This window comes from Aquila chrysaetos, chromosome 1 (genome assembly GCF_900496995.4).
Source record: "Aquila chrysaetos chrysaetos chromosome 1, bAquChr1.4, whole genome shotgun sequence".
In the NCBI taxonomy this organism is placed as follows: Eukaryota; Metazoa; Chordata; class Aves; order Accipitriformes; family Accipitridae; genus Aquila; species Aquila chrysaetos.
The window spans coordinates 44,220,844-44,240,807 of record NC_044004.1 but is presented as its reverse complement, the minus strand read 5'-3'; the positions used below and the strand labels follow the sequence as shown (position 1 = coordinate 44,240,807).

Sequence of the window (19,964 nt, the reverse complement as noted above, 5' to 3'; positions counted from 1 at the left end):
ACCTAAGTGTCTTGGTATGTGACAATCTGAAGTGGCAAAACCTGCTTTACCATAGAGAGATTAATGCCTGAAGGTTTTGAGAGTCAGTTTTGCATTTGGCTGACCAAGGCCCAGTTTAAATGGGACTTGAAAATCATTTAAGAGGACAGAAAGGGGGAAATACCTCCAAACTATCCAGAATTACAGATTCTGGAAGTACTAATGTACATGAGTAATTGTATTCATTTTCTTTAGAGAACAACAGAATTATGCTTGTGCACAGCTGCTTTATGGCTATGACTTGTTGTATTCTCATGATTTTAATTAGTCTTTAGATGAAGGCCTGACTTGGAAAAAGGAAAAATAAAGCACGTTTTCACCCAAGAACTAACACATTCCTGGCTCTGAAATTCTGTGTCAGGTCAGATTCCATACTTCAGATAGTTCACGTGTGACAGTTACTTTTATCACAAAATCTGCTTTTTTTCCTTAAAATGCTATGTTCTATTACCTTCCAGACTAGAAAAGCTTTAAAATAATTAACTGTGTAACAACCTTCTGCTTTCTTTATTCAGTTTTGTCATCATTGCATTTTGGCACTCGAGAAGAAAAGAATTGGCATCTGTTATGTAATACTTGCAATACTTATGTAATGGCTCTCTTATTCTGCCAAGTGCCATAAAATCAAATCACTAATAGCTCTGGGGTTAGGAGTTCATTCTTCAGTAGTGATATTGCTATCAGTGTAACACTGTTATAATACCACCAGTGATAAACGTTTACAGTAAAGAAACCAATATTTCATTATTTTTGATATAGATAAGAATATTCATGTACTTCTGTGCTGACAGGTTACTGTAGCTGATGAGCTTCTCAAATTTCCGTCTTTCTGGCCAATTTCATTTTTATTCCAATTCCACCAGAGTGTTCATGTTTTAACAAAACCTGAAAAAAACATTCTTTACTGCATGTGTTTGTCATAAATCTCTGTCAGATTAGGCATCTTTATATGTACATCCTATTTTTCAAGAAGGTATTTTCATCTTGAATTAACTCACCTACTTGAATAGTAATTCTGTATCTTTTTTTTTTTTATTTCATGTGTGTGATGACATTTAGCATCCAGAATAATGTCCTCTAAATGGACTGTGTACATGGGCATACTCTGAATTACACATAGCAGAAATACAATTTCTTCATCTTTTCTGGCAGGGAAGTTTGTGCACACTTTTTTTTCCACTCTGCTGGTATACCTCTCTCTGGTCAGATGTTCTGTGGGAAGGTAGTTTTGTTTGTTACGCCAGATGTGATGTCAGTAAGTTATGAAATTGCAGCGATTTTATGAAGAGGAAGGACACCAGCAAGTCGTCTTCCTGACAAATTTTCTCCTGCAGAACAAGAAGGCACATATGCAATCTCAAAGTTGTGCCCTGCTGATGTGGGAAAGCTTTGTGGGAAAGGGAGAATGCAATGTTCCTTTTAAATAGCAAGAATGTAGCTTTTCAATTCTTCGTGTTTTAAAAAGATATTTTATGACTTTGTAACATAAAAAATTTATGCTGCTCTTCAAATAAGTATGGAGTTTTTTCTGTCAGACACACAAAATATTAAGAAAATAATTGTGAATGAAAAAATCCTTCAGCACAGCTACATATAACTTATTTGTATCTATATCTATTGTTAGCTTTTCCATCAACAGTCTTTAAATATTACATCCGCCTTTTCTTCATGTAAATCCTTATCTTGGGTTTATCACATTCCCAGTGGTTGACGTTTTACAAAGGCATGCCCTGGAGGTAAACAGATCTCTGAAATCATGAAACCTTTGCCAGATTTTTTTTTTTCCCAGCCAGTTCTGAGGGCAAAACTGCAAAATGAAGACTCTCTACATAGTTTAGCTAATTTTAAATTAGGAACGTGATTCTTTTCTTAAACTCATGAACTTAAATGGCCATGTGCATTATGGATGCTGATTGTTAAATGGAAACACATGTTCCTATGTCAAACAAAATTCCTGTAATAAGTCACATTCACACTTCCTGAAACTCAATTATGTTTTCATTTTACTTTCATTATAACCAATTTTTACTATCTGTCTCTTTACGTGTATAGTTTTTATTTTTGTTATTATTCTAATGTGTTAAACTACTTTCCATTAGGTTAATTTCCATTCTTATTGCTATGCTTAGGAAATAACTGTAATTTTAATAAAATAATTGTAGTCTCAATTCTAACTAAAAGAGCATGAATTATTTTCCCTGTCTTACAGGAGACATGATAAAATGGAAGGCTTAGCTTGAATCACATACAGCTCTGACTTTAACTAACTTAGAGCATCAACATTATCCCACTGTGACCCCCATCTTGTTGTTGGGTGGTTCTTGGGTCATGCCTGTGACAGTCCATGGGAAAGACAGAGACCCCGGAAGCAGTATGTCTGATGCATCCCAGGTAATTTATTTCAGAAGAGCTGTGAAAACAGGCTGAACACCACAGGCGGTCGTCATTTTTACAGGCTTTGCAACATCAGGCTTTCCCGGCAATGGACAACCACAACACTGATTGTGCCAGAGCAGACCAAAGAATAAAAGCTTATTAAGGTGAGGGCACCTGTATCTTTTCAGGATGGATGTGGTCATCTGACTCTCATCATTAACAGAATTCTATGTGACGACAAGATTCTAATAAAGAGAGTCAATATTATTTCTAGTTAAAGAAAGGCACAGTGATTGCCACAAAATCACGCTGTTGTCTCTGGGTTTTAGGTTACAAAATATGTTTTCTATGTTGGAAAGCTTGTGCTTCATTAACATTCAGAGTACTGACTTTTTAAAGCCAGCCAGCTGAATAAGTATCAACGAAAATTTATGTATGTATTTAAAAGTCTATGCAGCTATGTTCTGTCTCCATGTTTGTGGTATAGTTTGGTGGTGCCTTCTGCCAGCCAGGACTAGAACTGACTGGCAGTCACACTGGCAGGGTCTCTTGTTCACTGCAACTGAAGAACAGAACAAAGAGACTTTCTACCCTTGTTCACATCAGCACAAATGCCTTTGCAAAATTGCTAGAGGAGCAGCCCCCTTTATTTATAGCCCCCCACAAGGACTGTCCATTAATGGAGTTTTAAGCTGGTAGGCAAGCAACTTCCATCCCTCTTATTTCTGGGCTGGAAGCCTATCTAAATCAGCCAGCTGTGAATCAAACCTCTGATCTCAACCTCTAAACCTACTTGTCTTACCAGAACAGATCCAGCTGCTGCTTCTTTCTCTGTAAGAATCCATACAGTCTGTTACATAGATACCTTGAAAGGTGCAAAACTTTTAGTAAGGTAGACATAATTTAGTTTTACCTCTTAAAGTATGACTGAAATACCAAAGGGCACAAAGCCTCAGGAAAAGGCTTTAACAGCTGGAGGGAAATAAGGGAGGGCGCTTGTGAAAAGATGTAAAACTTTTAAGATTTGCTTGATCAATATCAGCACTGTGAATTGGTAATAGTGCCCTTTCAAGAAGAGAAGTGACATTACCTGTCTTCATACACAATATCTTGGGCCTTTTCAAAATTACACCACTTAGCGCAAACCTGAACTGAAATGAAAGTGCTCTTTGTAGAGGTGGCTTTTGGAGGATTGTTTGACATATGCTGGTTTACAAGATATACTAAATATTTCAAGATCATCGCTAAGATTAAGCAACACCACTCTCATAACAGAAGAAATAGTCTTCTTTTATATTTCCTTGTGTTGTCTTTTTTCAGTCTTAAATATCCAGAAGAGTCTTCATGGCACTGGAGTATAGTTGTAATGACGATGTGAGATTCTTAAATGCTTCAGCTATGCACTAACATTTAATCACCTACAAAAGCCATTTCTTGTTCCTCATAGTCCTGCGACAAAGCTCTAAAGATTATTATTAACTATTAGTTCTACTATTTTCATGTACTAACATCAATTGTTCTCTTGATGTTCATACAAGTGGGAGTTATATCATGCAAAAGTCTGTGTCTGGTGAAAGCTCGGGACGGGTTTACGGGGTGTTTTTTTTCTTTCCCTTTACTTTATACCTCTCATCTCTGTGGTTTCAAGAGACAGCTGGATGTTATCTGGGCAGACTGGCCTTGCACTGAAAATCTGGGTAAATATTCTCATTTGGGAAATCCAAAGTTAATGAAGTTAGTATTTTGCTATTGCTTTTAATGAAGCCAGGAATCTGAGCCTGTGCAAATTTGTAGTAGTAGCTGCTATTGCTGTCTGCTTTTCATGCCTCTGCCACTCACGTGCTTTTAGAGGCAGATTATTTTATATCTTTCTATATGTAGTTAAAATGAAATCTCCAATAATTTAGGTATTTTAGTGATAATATTCCATCTTAACACAATAGTAGCTTTTTTTGTAAGTAACTTAAACATTCTTCTCTAATAAGACACCTCTGGTTTTAATCCGAAGTCTGCATGTGAGGGAAAAGGTTTACTCCTGATACCTCCACTTTTACCAGTGTGATGTCTGAATAGATGGAGGCCTTTAGGATTTGCCTTCTCTAACAGAGGTCTTTTCTGTTTCCCTTTAGCCTTAATTTTAGCTCTCTGGTGTTATGGCTATTCCTCAGTAAAACTCCAGTCCTTTTATCCTTCTACTTTATTGGCAAGCACATTCCCTTTTCTTTTTCTTTGTCAGCCCAGCTCCCTGCATCTTTTCCATCATCCTCTGCCATGAGCTTCACCTAAATCCCTTTGATGATGCCAAGCACTTTTTTCCCTTGTAATTGTGTTTCTTCCTTGCGTGCCTATTGATGACGTTGACTATTTCTCTATCTGACAGCATTTGGAAAGCTGCCGTCATCACACGCTCTGAGAAATGCTTTATGATGGCTATCGTGCAGCTGCTTCTTCCTCTAGTCTTCTCCAAAATCCTGAGAGGGCTTTTCCCTCAGAAACACATTCATAATTTTATACATTCTCCCTGGAGAAAGTAACCTCAACTCAGTACACCTGGGACAGAGTGCTTAAAAGCACTCTGTCATTCCATGTAAAAATATATAACTATGAGGAACAGTACAACTATGTTAGCGTGGGCTAGTAGGGCTGCCCTGGGAAAACAGCCTTGGAACTGTTCCTGGCATAAGATAAGGCATAACTGGCACTGAATAGTGTCATATAAAATGTTAGAGCAATAGCTGTTCAGATTTGTGACTGCTTTTCTGCCTTGTTTCATGACCAAAGTGACAGGACTTTTCCCTCAAGTATGATCCTACTTCAGCTGAAATTAATAATAAAACTCATAGAGTTCAGTGAGGGAACAACTCATGCTTTTTTTTTTTTTTTGCCTTTTTTTTTTTCCCAATCATCATTGCTTTTTTTTACAGTTTTGTTTATTACTTCAGCTGAATTCAAAGACTAGGGGCCACATAAGTTCTTCAGAATAATATTAGTTTTAACAGACTGCACTTGACTGGACATTTGTAGACCAAATAATGACTTGTACACCAGTGCATTAAGAGCAATAAAAGCATTACCTTCATTTTGCTGCTTCTGCATTTTTACTAATGTTTATAATGGCATTAGCTATCAAGAAAGATGCTTATGAGCAATTTTAGGAAGCAATTAGTTTTTTTCTTTAAATCATCTGATACAGAGCTAAAAGTTGAAACTTCAGTCTTGTAATTGGAGATATATAGTTTTTGTGATTTCATTGTGTTTCTGTTCTCTTCAAAGAGAATACAAAGGAATCCCAGTCATAGAGCACTTACTCCCTGGACTCTCAGACCAAAAACTGCCACATGCACTGGCAAGCATTCAATTTATAAACATAAAAAAAAATCACCTACACATTCAGCCCAACAGTAGACATCTCAAGTGTCCAGCTAGCCTGCCAGTGAGTGGGTCATCCTGCAGCAGGTGAACTATCAGCTGAAGGACACTTACAGTTTGAAGTCACCCGAGGTGAGCTGCACAGGGTATCTGCCAGTACTACCCACCAATGCCGTACATGCTGAAATCAAAGATGAAGTAGTCTAACAGTAACAGTGGGCTGGTTTATATCATTGAGACAAAGCCTTGTATTTTTATTGTTGTTTGCCTAGTGCTTTGCTAGCTTTTTCTGGTTCGAGTTTGTAATACTTCTCATTGCAGAGCCTGTCAGATTCTGACAAAGTCTCTGTTAAGCTCAGCGTAGTTCATATGACAGTAAGCAGAATTCCTGGCTTTGATCATAGACTGGTGGGATCTGATAGTCAACAGCCTAAATAAGGGGAAAAGCCTGACTTGAGGGAAAAAAACAACTTCTTTAAAAAAATAGCATTTTGGTATCTTGTCCTGGGTGTGGATGGAGCTTTGCTTTTCCTGTAGTGAAGTGACAGTCTCTAGGATGGCAGAGCTTGGTTGGGGTTTGCAGAAGCTGCATATTGTGACAGGACAGACGACTTGTTGCTGAGGGAAATCTCTGATCATAGTTGATGGATGGTTAATTGTTCCTGTTGCTCAAAAAGGAAAAAAAGCCTGACCTAAGCAGAAAGTTTCACAGCCATGTCGTCCAGCACAAGGAGTGTGTTAATACAGAGTTTTCAGGATTTTCTTTTTTACTTTTGGGCTAGGTACATAAAATGGAAGACAGTGCCAAGTACTGAGGCTGCAACAACAGAAATGAAAGGGAGCAGAAAGATCAGAAGATGCTGGCACGTACAACACGCTGAAGGTGTGCTATCCTTCAGTGACATCTAAGAGTAGTTACTCATGCATTAAGTGTCACCTGATAGATCACATAGACAAATAGGTCTGAAGATTACGGATGCTGACTGTGTGGATGTGATCAAGTATAAGAGTAAAAATATTGCTCAAGTAATTCAGGACTGGCAGATATCCTCGGTACAAGTGGGGCAGACCTTATCATGGCAGAAAGAAATCTGTATCCCCAGAGCCAAGGCAAAAAGTCTGCTAGTGATAAATACAATAGAGAAATGAGCTTACCATACTGAAGGATGTGGAGAGTAAGTACAGAAATAGAATATGGACTCACAAACAGAGAAGGGCAGGTGATCCCATGGGAAAGAGTGAAAAGGCAAAACCATAAAAATCTGGAGAGAAATAAAGCTGATAAATGCAGAGAAAAATTTGGTTACTCCTTCAGTCCATGTGAGCTTAGACTAGCTGATGCTGTTTGTAGTATCTTTCTGCAGCTGTCTTCTTGAATGGTAACAGCTGCTAACAGGGCTTGGATATAATTTCTCCCATTTTTTCATCTTTTCCTTTATAGAAGTCTAGACTTCATTACAGATCATGAGAAAGAAGAGTGCTAAAGGTGCACAGGAATGCCATGTAGATTTAGGCCTATGCAACAGGCAAGTGTTAAGAAAAAAATGACAGCTTTGCCAGTAAATCAGATGCAGGAAATTAATTGCCAGGAACAGGTAGAACTGGGGGACGGGGGACTGAAAATAATATTGATGGGAGATGGAATATAACATACTTGTATGATATTTCAGGTGCTGTAAGAATAGACAGCAAAATCAGGGTAAGGAAAATGCTGATAACCACAGAAACTGAAAGTACTTTTTTAAAAAAGAAGATAAGGAACTAACATAAGATAAGTCAAGGTGCTTTGTGGAATATTTGACTACTGGGATAAACACATGGAATATGAGATTTGGACTGAGTGGATGGTGAGTTAAATTATGGAAATACCTCTCCTGAGTCAAGATAGGCACAAATTATGTGGAAAAACTTTAAGAATTAAGGGAAGAATGTCAGAAAAAGACATAGTATCCAGAAATGGTATAATAAATTGTAATATAAAATAATGAACCTTTTCCCCATTTGCAAAAAACAAGTGGTGAGATATAATTCTACTGAATCAATTATGTTCTTAATATATGGTAGTTCTAGACTAATTTTACTATACAGTATTATAAATAAAATAAATTAATGTAAGTGTATTGCAGTGCAGAAAGCAGACTGAATATTTTAAGCTGTATTCTAAGAATTTGCTTAAAATTTCATTCAGCTAAACCATCCTCAGTAGTTGCATAGCTGAACATTGAAAATGTTCATCATTCCAACATAGTTCAGGACTTAGAGTAGATCCAAACAGGGACTTCATCACACTCAGATGTTGGAACACAAAGGTGATTAATTCCAAAACTCTGTTGTCAATGCCACTCAGTGCATGGGGAATGTTAGGTGCTTTAGACTGAGTGAGGGGCTACCTAAAATAAGCACACTTATGTTTTTTTAGAGCATTTCACCTTGTCAATAAGAACTGCTAATGACAAGAACCTGACTTTAAATTGCTGCTTTCTAGGGTGGAGTCATGATTTCAAGATTGCAGTGAGGTTTTCCCAAAACTCCACTAATTCAGGGAGGCAAGAGCGACCTTTCCTTTTGAAACTGAAATGGAAGAGAAACAGGCAAACTCCTTCGGCTCCATAGTGAAGTATTTATTGCTGTGAGCTGTCTTGTTTCAGTTGCCCTTTTATAAAAATTTCAACCCCGTTGCTCCTCTCCACGGAGTTCTACTGTTTATTCTGAAGCTGGTCCTGAAAGAGGAGTTGGTAGTGTCCCTGTTCCTCTTTTGAAGTTGCATCATTGCAAAAAAATAAATAGTAAGATTTACTAGGGCAGAAATAGAGACAGAATCAGCATGATTCTATAGCTAAGCAGCTAAAGGTGGGAGCCATATTCCAATCTATTACAACTTTTGCAGCTTGTCCAATGATTCTTGATTACACCTGAATTTATGTTTCCCATACAAAAAAATATTTTAGCATGTTTATATTTAAGAAAGTTGCAATTTTAAACTAGTGAATAGCATTATAATTCTGTGCTTCTTCACAGTTGTAGCCCATGGTGTAAATCTGCGCTACAAACTTGGCCGATCTGCTGTACATAAGACAGATGGACTTTGCTGGCTTTGGAATCGACTGTGGCTTTGCCCCAAGCAAGGAACTGCTGCTTTGCTGCCCCAAACAAAGACTGCAGCCTGAAAGATTAAGAATCGACAATCTGCCTTCCTTGCTGTGACCCACTCTAGAGAAAGTACTCATCACCAGGCCAATATGTCTGGCTATTTTTACCCCTTGCGTATGGGCCAGAGATAAGGACTCACTTCTGTCACTCTGCTTTTCTCATTGTGCTGCGTTTTCAGTAGTTAGGTGGAGGAGAGAGAAGATGAGTGAGAATATTATTGCTCTCCATGTAATCTGACTCACGGCCAGACCAAACTACATTTTAACCAATTTCTTGATGATGTTTGAATAAATTCAGTATGAAGTGCACTTCATTTACTGCAAATAAAATATTAACATTTTTATGATTTCAGAAGACAGCAGTTTGAAACCTCTTAAATAATACTTCAGTCACATTGAATAAGACATAGAGGACTGTCTGCTATTAAAACCCAGAAACTTGACACAAAATCTTGACTGCTTTTCTGGTGTTGCCACAGATTTCTTATTTGTCCTTGGGCCAGTTATCTGTTCTTGGTCTCTAGGAAGAATATTAGTGGAATTTTTCCTCTCTAAAACACAAAGCTTTCTTTTCCTGGTGTTAATCACCTGATCAGATATCTGAACTTCACTGATACAGCCTGGAGGTCTTTGGCTTCATCCCCTTACATTTCAGAAAGAACCTTTTTTTTTTTTTTTTTTTTCCCCCTGAAGATTTCTGTAGAGATCAGAATTTCTCTTTAAATCAAACAGAAAAGTGCATCTTGGCATTTTACAGCCAAGCTACAGTCGCTCTGTTCACAGTCCAAGTCAGCAGGGAGCCATGCAAATGTAGGTATTTTAGCATTGATCCTGTGCCAATATTCCCTCCTTCTCAGTAAGCTTTTGGTCTTCTCTTAGTGTACCAGAGAAAGCTTGCATCTGTTCAGATCATGGGTAGATCAAGTTTCTGTCTACCCACAAAATACAGACGCCCCAGAGCATTGGTGGACTAAATGTAGGGGCATCTTTTTTTGAAAGCAAGAAATGCCACCTCTCCAAGAACAACAGTAAGTTTGTACTTTGGATTCTAATCTACAGAGGAAGTCTTTAGCATGCTCTTCAGTACAGTTCACCAGTGATTGTCAAGGCACTATGAACTGGCAAGGTGTCATAGGGAAGATTCATAAATGCATACTATTTCTTACCCTGTTTTTCTGAACATCTGTTACAGTCACTGCTGAAGACAACATCTTTCGTTAGACAGACCTTTGGTCTGACCTAGCATGTCAACTATCTTACAGTTGTAAGTAACTAAGACAAATAATATATCTCTTGGTATACTTCTAACCTGCCAGTTTCCTTGCTGATGCTGGTATTTTCTGCTTGAATGAATTTATGTGATGAAGACATAAAATTCTTCAGAAACATTTTTAGTCTAGAAGCTGTTTTCAGAATGCTTAAGAACGGACCTTCACAGAGTTGGGCCTTGCAATTTCAAAATATCACTTTTAAAAGGAAAAAGAGGAGTTGTGTTATTTCCCCTTGACATGGACAACTAACTCTGGAAGTCTGGGGAGTGGGAGGAAAAAGACAGTGAGAATTTTTACAGTTTGTCAATAGAAGACAGCATGCTTAGATTTGCACTTCAGAATGTGAAAGAAATATAAGTAATATAGAATTTGTATTTATCTTTCCAATTAAGTAAATAATTTTCACCCACAGAATATGAGTGACTGCAAGATGTCCCTCACTGAAATGTAACATTGGATCCCAAAGTAAACAACATAGTTAATTAATACTATGTATATAATTGTACAACCCTTTCAACTCTAGATGTATTACTACACTAGAATATCACTCAGAGTAATCCTATAGCTACATGTGAAGTATTAATCACTCAAGAAATATAAATAAATCTCTTTTACGCTAATTAGTACTATCTCAAGCAAATAAGTTTTATATTTTTAATAAGAACAAAACAAAATAAAGCCAATTAGTTTATGCTTGATGCTTTCAGCCAAAAGCAGGTTTTTTATAGCTGAGAACAGATATAATAAGCCTGTTGCCTGAAAGAAGAAATAGGGCTATTACTCCAAAGAAGAGACAAGCTTTAAAATGTATTTGAAGTTACAAATGGCACACTTATGAATAAACTATTTGCTTTATTAAATGGTTAGTTTCTGAAGTTCCACAGCTCTTCAAGGGTTTCTCTGTAATTTTATATTTCTCTTTGATATCATTTCAGAAAGTAATTAAATACATCTCTAATCAGGCAAGCTATATAAGCCCATGCTTGACATAAGGAGATGTGCTTTGCGATAGAAGATCAAGGCTGAATGAAATGTTCCTATACTTTATATATGGCAACTGTATTTTCAGTGTTTGCATTTTCAGGCATAGGCTCATAATTTAGTAATACCTGGGTTGTCGGTCCTTGTGGGTATGTCTTAGTTCACAACTGGTAACTTATTTTCTTAGCACTACACCCTGCTTTCCTTACAGTCCTCTTAAAGACTGTCATACCTTGTTGGCAAGTATATATAGCCCTAGGATGTAGATTGTCACAACTCATGCAATATCACATCCAGTGGCAAGTTCTAATAAGTTCCATTCAAACTGAGCTTATTTCTTCATTCAGTTTATCATGATACTCTCAAACAAAAAGATGGGGGAAAAAAATGAATGCCGGGTTAATACAGTTTCCTTCAGATTTGTTCATTTAAACTGAATTGCAAAAGCTGCTCAGTGGGAAAGTATTTTTCTTAAGAGTTCATTATTTTCAGCAGCAGTGGTTGCCTTTCCTATATGAATACAGTAAGGCAATTCTGAAATGTACATGTATACCTATATATACACCTGCTAGTGCATAGTTGGATATATGGTGTGAGGAGGCTTTTCTTGCATTGAATTGCTATACTTTTTTTCCTTTTGAAAACGCCTTCGTAATTCTAATGTGCATGGTACATTGCAGATATAAATCAATTTTCTTCTGCTATTCTGAACTGTTATATTTATGTAAATAATAGTTCCATTCTCTGTCAAGGGATCAAAGGTTTCAACTGTATCAGAAACTATATTTCATCTATCCATGGGAAGTAGTGAGATGTAATAGCTGGTATGCTAATCGTAGTAGCTAAGTAAATCATAGGGGTTTTTTACTTCACTTCCAGTTCAATTTAAGATACTGAAGATTTATCATTTTATACTAAAAATAATCTGCACAACTGAAAGGGGAAAAACTATTCCTTAGGACTTTTTAAAAAAGTGAATTATTTTCAAATATTTGCAAATTTCAATGTCATAAAGTTAAAAATTAAAGGAAATTTTAAAACACTAAGTTCCTTAAGAATATGGACTGAAAAATTTGACATAGCACCATTATTGCTGAGTCTCTGATGTCACATCCCTAAAAGAAATGAGCTCAGAGTTGGACTGCTTTTTTCCTTATGGGGCCTGGGTCTATTTCCTCTAACAATACTGGTCAGAGCAAAAATAGTTATTGCATGTAATAATGTCCTGCAACATCTGCTCCTGATGAAACTGTCCCTGCTGACCTCAGAGAGAGTTGGCAGCTCCTGGGTTTCCAGGGAATTCAATAGATCATGATGCTGAAGATACCGCTGGGATGTTGGTCTGTCGTTCAGGACCACAAAATGCCATCCTGTAGCCAGGCACGGCAATAAATTTCTGTACTTGAAGTGAGTTCATAGTCTGACTGAAGTGACCCTGCAGCTGTCCGGGTAACATTGTGAAGGATCTGCGACAGGACTGAGAGTCTGTGGTCTGAGCCTGCAATGTGAGAGAAAAAAACATTCCTACATACAACTAGGGGCCCATGTGGTGGATATTGGATAGATGTAAGAATCTGACACCTGAACATGTGTGCGATCTGGAATACCTGCCTGATGCCTTCCAGTTACAGCAGGCAGGATGATAGATGGCTTTGTACATCTATCTCATGCCTTGTACTTCAATGCTCATGCTTCAAAGGGTGGGTGGAGCATTTGAGTACTGGAGCAGATTGAAGGATGTAGGATGCCGCTATACATACAGGCAAAACAACGCCTGTTTCAGAGCACCAGAGATGGGTTTCTTACCCTGAAGGGCTTTGTCAAGGAACAGAGCAGGCTGCTCTGTAAGGGAGGGCAAGCCAGGAGCCAAGGGTGGCAGCCAGGATGGCAGGGCCGTGCCCCCACCCTCAGGGTGCAGTCCCACAGTACCTGAAAAAAAATAGCAGAGAAAGGTTTCAGTGGTAAGATTCAGCTAACAGCCCAGAGATGACCAGACAAGCCTGTAGTGATGAGGCAGGCCTGAGATCAGGCTGGGAAGTCAAGTCAGGAAGGCAAGGAAAAATGCAATGCTAGGAACAGCACACTTATGCCATAGCTCAGGCTAGAGCAAGGTTCTGAGTGTAATTGCAGCTCCTCAGCTAATGTTTGGGAGGTTGCATGGGTGGAGGTCCCAGATGAGGCTTCCCACAGCTGTTTTTCACAACTTCAGTGTTTTCATGGCACTCAGATCTAAGTTTGCATAGCAGTGCCATATCAAAGCAGACCATGAACACAGGCATCTAAACACCTAGGAGAGGGGAGAAGAGGTTAAAGGGGAGGATTACAGACAAAGGAGGTTATTAACTGGTCAGGGTAATTAGACCCTGTTGGTACATTCAAGACACTGGTAGTTTTGCAATTGCCATTGTCTGAAAGGGTGAATAATAATGTGGAGCTTGTAGGAGACCATAGGTTTCTATCTCCATTCAAGGGAGGGAGGTTATACTGTGAATAGTACAGACAATGCCATTTAAGAGAACTGTAGATTTGCTTCACTCCTTGCTTCTTGATTGTAGGTGGTGGCATGGGAGCACTTTTCTTACCTTACCAGTCTCAACAGGCATTGCGTCTGTCAGCAGTGTTGGAGTTGTCACCAAAGGACTGCAGTAAAAAAAACTTCCAATGAAGTGTACAAGGTAAGTCACAGGGGGGAAGGTTCATGGGGCAAGAACTTTAGGAGCTTATATGCAAACTAAGAGGGTCTAGGTGAGGTGCAAATGAGTTTACAATACCTAGGGCAAGAGTACCCCTCTGTTCATGTGTGCTAAGGATGCAGTATGTGAACTCCCAATGGATCCGGAGGCTTCTCCTATTTGATCACAAGCACATGTACTGGATGGCTTTGGGCTTCAAGGGCATGCCCAGGCACAGCTACTGAAGGCAACACAAACATCACCATTCTCATTAGGTGTTGTATCTTGGATCCTGCCTGTTGATACAGAGTTGACCTGATGACTGAACTAAGCATCCAAACAGAAATGTGTCACTTGCCCCTTAGCCGGGAGCAGAGAGTCCATCATTCCCGCATGATGGCATACAGCTTCAGGGAGGAACGTGAAACCCTTTGGGGAAAATCCATAGATTTTTTAGCTCAGGAGGCTGTTTGGGGATAACATGACACTGAAATGGTGTAAGTACAGACATGCCTCAGGGTTTTATTGTCTTAGAGTTAAATCACAGAAGCAGATGAACACACACTGGTCCCAAAGAGGAGGGTGACAGGTTAGCTGTGGAAGGCATAGCTGTTGGAGAAGACTGTGTCTTGTTTTATGCTGCTAGGGGGACAGAGCTTGTGTTTTCTGTGCTCTGGAGAAAGATTGGGGGGGTGGTTTAGAAGTAAATAATGTGCATAGTCATTGTTACATTCCAAAAGCAGCTAAAACAGGGATAATACGAAACACAGAATACAAGGAAAGAAAACACTGAGTGGGAGAAGGGTCACATAAAAATAATGGATAATGGGGAAGCTGAGAGAGGATTGGAAGATATGGAGATGGAAATTGTCTGAGAGGACATAAAAATAAGCAAAGATACAAAATGATAAACTGAAAATCAAAGATATTTAAAGGCTACCTTTCCAGTCACCATTTAAAATATTTTTTAATTAATTAATGGCTGAAATGATTTGCCACAGAGACAGCTATCTAGAGGAATATGGTTGGTAGAACATTTACTAGTGTTTATCATCTTGTACAATATCCATGTTAGTTCTTTCATAACTGATTAATTAAATTACTGCATACTTTAGTGGCACAGTACATTGTGAGATCGGGAGCATCTTCTAGTCCTAGCCTGACATCTTGACACAGTTAGCATTTTGGAAAGTAGTATTAAAGATCAATTGAAATGTTCTCTGAGGAGATAATAGGAAGAAATCATAGAAGATCATATCTTTTAATATCTTCAATATTTTTCAATACCTTTCCCAAAAGCACATATTAGAAGATTGGTGTGTCTCTCCATATTCTTTACAGAGCTAAGAAATTTGGAACTCACATATTTTGTTGGAGGCTTAATTGCCACATTTTTAATCAGTTTGAAAGAATATTATTTTTTAACCAATAAAATGAACTGAGGATAGCTCACATTTTGGCACTGGAACTATCTAGTCTGTCAGTAAAAAATGATTCATACTGAAGTATTACATTATGTATTAAAACTATGAATCAAAACAGCTATCTAATATTTCAGACCTACGGCCAATTCTTTGAAACAATCATGTATTTGACTTTGTGTATGCAAATAGAGCAGTGTACTGGTCCATTAGTGGTATTAGACAAGTGCATAAGTCTTTGCAGATTTGGAGTTTAATCATTTCCCAGTTTTTGTCTTTGAATTTAAGCTTGCTGTCTAGACAACACAAGTTCAGACAGCTCTAAACTGCTATAATCTTCTTACATTTATTCAACAAATATCTGAAGCAAATATTTTGAGAAAATTTTTAAAAAGCTCTTTCTTGAGACTTCGTACTTCAAAGCAAATCATTAATGTTTTAACACAAAACCAAGAAAAAATTATGTATCTCATATCTTCCATTTTAAAAGGTCTGCAAAATAAGCTGTAAGTAATAATTTGCAAATGCTAGATTTGGGTGCTTCAAATGCTTTATGCTTATGTTGACCTCATACATGTATTTGTATAAACATATGCAAAGTCAAGGTCATTGGTAAGAATTTAAAACTATTCGGCACTCTACTGTCTATGTAGCTGTATCTTCAGAGCAACTCCATGGTGTATGACCTTTTGCATAATGCCAGTACTGAAAGAGTTTTTTGCTTTGTTCTGAGTGCTAAAATGGTGTAGAAGTTTTCAAAATACTTTGTTGACTGACAAGGAAAAATTATATTCTATAACCTAGGTGGAGTTGCCTGGATCAGGTTGGTAGTTATTTAAAGATGTGTTTGTTTCTAAAAAACAAAGCAAAAAAAACCCCAAACCAAACACATATCAAAAAACAGTTAAATATGTGGGTGAGATACTGTAAACATTTTAAGTAGTATTACAGAATACCCTTTTTGATACACTGAGAACTGCTTTTCACCACACATGGAACTACTGCATTAGGACATTAGATGCTAAAAATAACATTTTTTTTAAATGTCAGGTGAATTAGAAGCACAGTTTTGAAACAGTTTTGAAAAATCCCACTTTGCTTCATACATCAAATAATTCCCTTGCCCACTAAAGCAGCAGGGTTACCTGGGCCAAACAAATATGTGAGCTTCAGATTGTTCTCAAAATAAAGATGTATCCATAAATTGTTGGATAGATAACTTCACATATTTTCAATTAAGTAAGCTGGATAGCCAAAGCCTTTTTAGTCTATTTATGAGTGAAGCAGAAGCAGATACAGAGAAGCAATTAATTTCGACAACAAACCCTAAGCTTTTTATCTCGGTATTCTATAATGCGTTCCAAGTACTAAACAGCTCAAATACAAAAATGTCAAGTAGTGAGTCTAGTTTGAAATACAAATATGAAGTCTGACTTGCCTTAAGCAGTTTGGCAGTGGATAACATGATGTGCAAATAGTTTCTCAGTAAGAAATGCATTCAAATGCTGTTCTTTATCATACGCATGATACATTTTCATAGCAGTACATTTTGAAGGTATGCTCTGATTCTGCGTGCCATGTGACTGACACATGGGCACCTTTTTCCTGTTCTTCAGTTGAATGTTTGTAGATCTCAAACTTTTGCTCCCACAATGTCAGATGTCTTTACAGACATTCTAAAAAGAAAAAGTAGTTCAGTTTTATAGTTGAAAGGGGCACTGTTTTCCTGCCCCCCCCCCCCCCCCCCTTTAAGCAAGGAATGCATTAACTCTGAATTGCTGTCTGCAGTTCTCTAGCTCCAGTTCCAGATGAAGAAACCTTTGGGACTTTTTCATTGTTTGTAATCCTTTTGACATTTTCCCTTTGGAGACAGCCACAGAATTTTTTGGTGGGCTTGATTGTTGTACATTCAAAGCTATTACACTGACATTTTTTCCATTGTGTGAAGTCTGTATGCTTCCTTGCTGAATACTTTCTCTTGAACTTAGTGCAATCTTTAAAGCATAACTGTGGAACATCATGGTTAACAATGACTCGAGAGTACTCCGTGATGTAAATTCAGATTTAAATAGAGAAGATGTTTATCTGCAGCAAACAATTTTTTAATAGGCTGGTTCTTAACACATAGCAAGCTTCTTTCTTATGTAGATGGTGGCACCATCTCTGCAAAGTAACCTGTTAAAGCAGCAGACATCCATAACGAAGGCTAATTAGACACAAACATTGAACCCACTTGAAAAATCTAATCCTTTCTCTGTTTATTTTTTTGCCTGTAATTAATACAAGAATCACATAATATGATTATAAATGGGTTTGTGCATCTGTTGGCCTTTCACAGCTTTTCAGTGAATGAGATACATACCTTTATTTTAATCAGTTAGGTTTCTTCCTTATAGTCACTTTTAAAACCTTGACACTGGTGTCACTTTTTTTTCTTCACTCATAAATTCATTCATGCCTTGTGAGATGAAGAATGTGTTTCCACAATTTTTTCCAAAACAGAGTGAAAGAGCACACCTCTGGTTAAAGAAAAGGTAGCAAAGAGGTGCCAATTCAACCTCATGACGTCTCCTGTAGTTGTCCAGGAGTTTTCTCAGTCCTTACTTTTGTTTTATGCTCCTGCACAGATGCAGAATTTACAAAATCCCCATTTTTGGCAGAAGGAGCATTTTCTTCCAAAGCTCTGTTGTTGCTGAAGAATCCTCAAGCTGCCACTGTCTCCCCAGAGATCTACCTTGGAAGTTGCCTGGATGTTGCATGTTCAGGGACACAAAAACTTGCTAGTGTTATTTTTCTCATTTGTAAAATACCTGTCAATATCCATGAGAAGTATTTCAGTCTCTATCAGAAAGCAATGCCAGGTAAGAAAGTGCCTTTCAACATGAAAACTGTGGTATGCATCTCTAGGAATAGTTCAGCAGTGAAGTTACTGAACTCTTCAGATCTTTTCAGCAAACAACCAAGTTTACATCTCCATACAGGCTGTTTGCTTTCTTGATTGTCCTATTTCTTGATTGCTTTATATTGAAAATGAGTCATGACCTTGCTAGTCATTTAAATCCTTGATATTTTCTCATGATTTACTGACTTCAAATTAGAGCTGAAGGTTTTCAATGTACATGTCAAAGCTGTAGCCTTCAGCAAAAAGTTTCAACTCTGAATTTGTCAAGTAAGAGAAAACAACTCTGACACATTTAGACCCCCTGACCTTTTATGGATGAAAATGAGCAAACACTCAACAGTCTGATGTAAAAGACTGCAGAGGGGAACACTTGATAGGTCTCAGTTGTCAGCTTAGCCAATACACCTCTGCAATGAACAAGGGGAATGACAAAGCCATTTGCAGACATCTGCAATTCCAGTTTTCGATTTAAGGACATACAGCAATTCTACAGATCATCCTGTGATGGCAGAAGGAAACAGGATTTCATGCAGGAACCTACTAAGCAGGAAATGAGCAAGCAGCCTGGCCAGGCACAGAGGGCTGTAAAAATCCATTCAGGATCATGTTTACTATCAAAATAAAAATGAATTCTCCACATAAATGAAATAAGTACTTACCCTAGCAAGCCTTTACCTGCTTGATAGCAAAAAGTAGTTTTCACAATTTCATTAGAACTAAAAGACAAAAATTGTAGTCTCACAAAATTTTAATGGCTTTTTTTCTTAGGTACAAACCTGGTATTCATATTAATAGGCTTAAATTTGCTACATGGCTACCTAAATATGAAATTTATGACAGAATTTGCATCTGGAACAAGTGAATTTTAAGGAGACCACAACTCAGAAAGCCTCTAGTCCTGTACCTGGAGATTGCCAGGGCATTTTACCCTCAGGCCCCAAGTCTAGGAATCAATAACCTGGGATATGCTCTGGTATATATCCACCCCAGTTCAGACATATCTAAACCACACCAAATAAAGACATAATAACATCTGACAGTGCTAACTCAACTCATTTAAAAATAGCTTAAATAATAGGACTGGAGAAAATGTTTACCATTGTTACAATGTTCAAGTAGGGAACACTATGCAAAATGGTCACTACTTCTGACAGTGGTTTCACAGCAGAGAGAGACATTAGTGCTTACAACAAAGCTGCCTCCCAGACAAAGGCCATGGCATTAGGATTCAATAAAGAAACAAAAAAAAGGTACCGGTCAATTCATTTAGGCAGAGAGTAAGAGGTTGGGATGGACATAGGTCAAAAGAGAAAAGTGGTACAGGTGTGCAGTATATTGAAAGTGAGGACTTACTGTACGTTTGCAGCTCCTGTTGTGCCAAGTGCCCCTATTATTGCTATTGAATATAGTGCAGTGGTGAGGAGGAAATCTATGCAAATGTGTGAGAAGGGCATCTGTTCAGAATTTTGGCTCCTAAAATGAAAGTCTCAGAGAGTCTTAGAGACCTCCCAGGAGCATTTGGGCCACACAAAGCTGATGTTTCGTATTTACAGGCTGTTTTACCCTGAGAGTTTTCTGTGTTGTTTTTAATGAAGAGAACAGACAAAGGCAGCACTGTAAGTCAAATTCCCCCTGAAGACAATGTAACTAGGCCAGCTGACACTCTGAAGCCTTGCTGAATAGAGACAAGTGCTGCTCATTCCCCCTGCCGCACTAAAAGCTGTGTCAAATACCTAAAAGCTTTGTAATGCCCATGCAGCCTTAATTTAGCTCACTTCTGTGCG

At 37.9% G+C, this 19,964-nt stretch overlaps 1 long non-coding RNA gene across 1 annotated transcript; it reads right to left on the bottom strand.

Annotated features, from left to right (window-relative positions):
- Window positions 1–274: 274 nt before the first annotated feature.
- LOC115346116 lies at window positions 275–19,658 on the bottom strand. The gene is made up of 3 exons (XR_003925025.1): window positions 19,534–19,658; window positions 12,992–13,114; window positions 275–1,367 (listed from the first exon to the last, which is right to left on the bottom strand). It is a non-coding gene; the product is annotated as an uncharacterized LOC115346116 (long non-coding RNA).
- Between the last annotated feature and the right edge of the window lie 306 nt (window positions 19,659–19,964).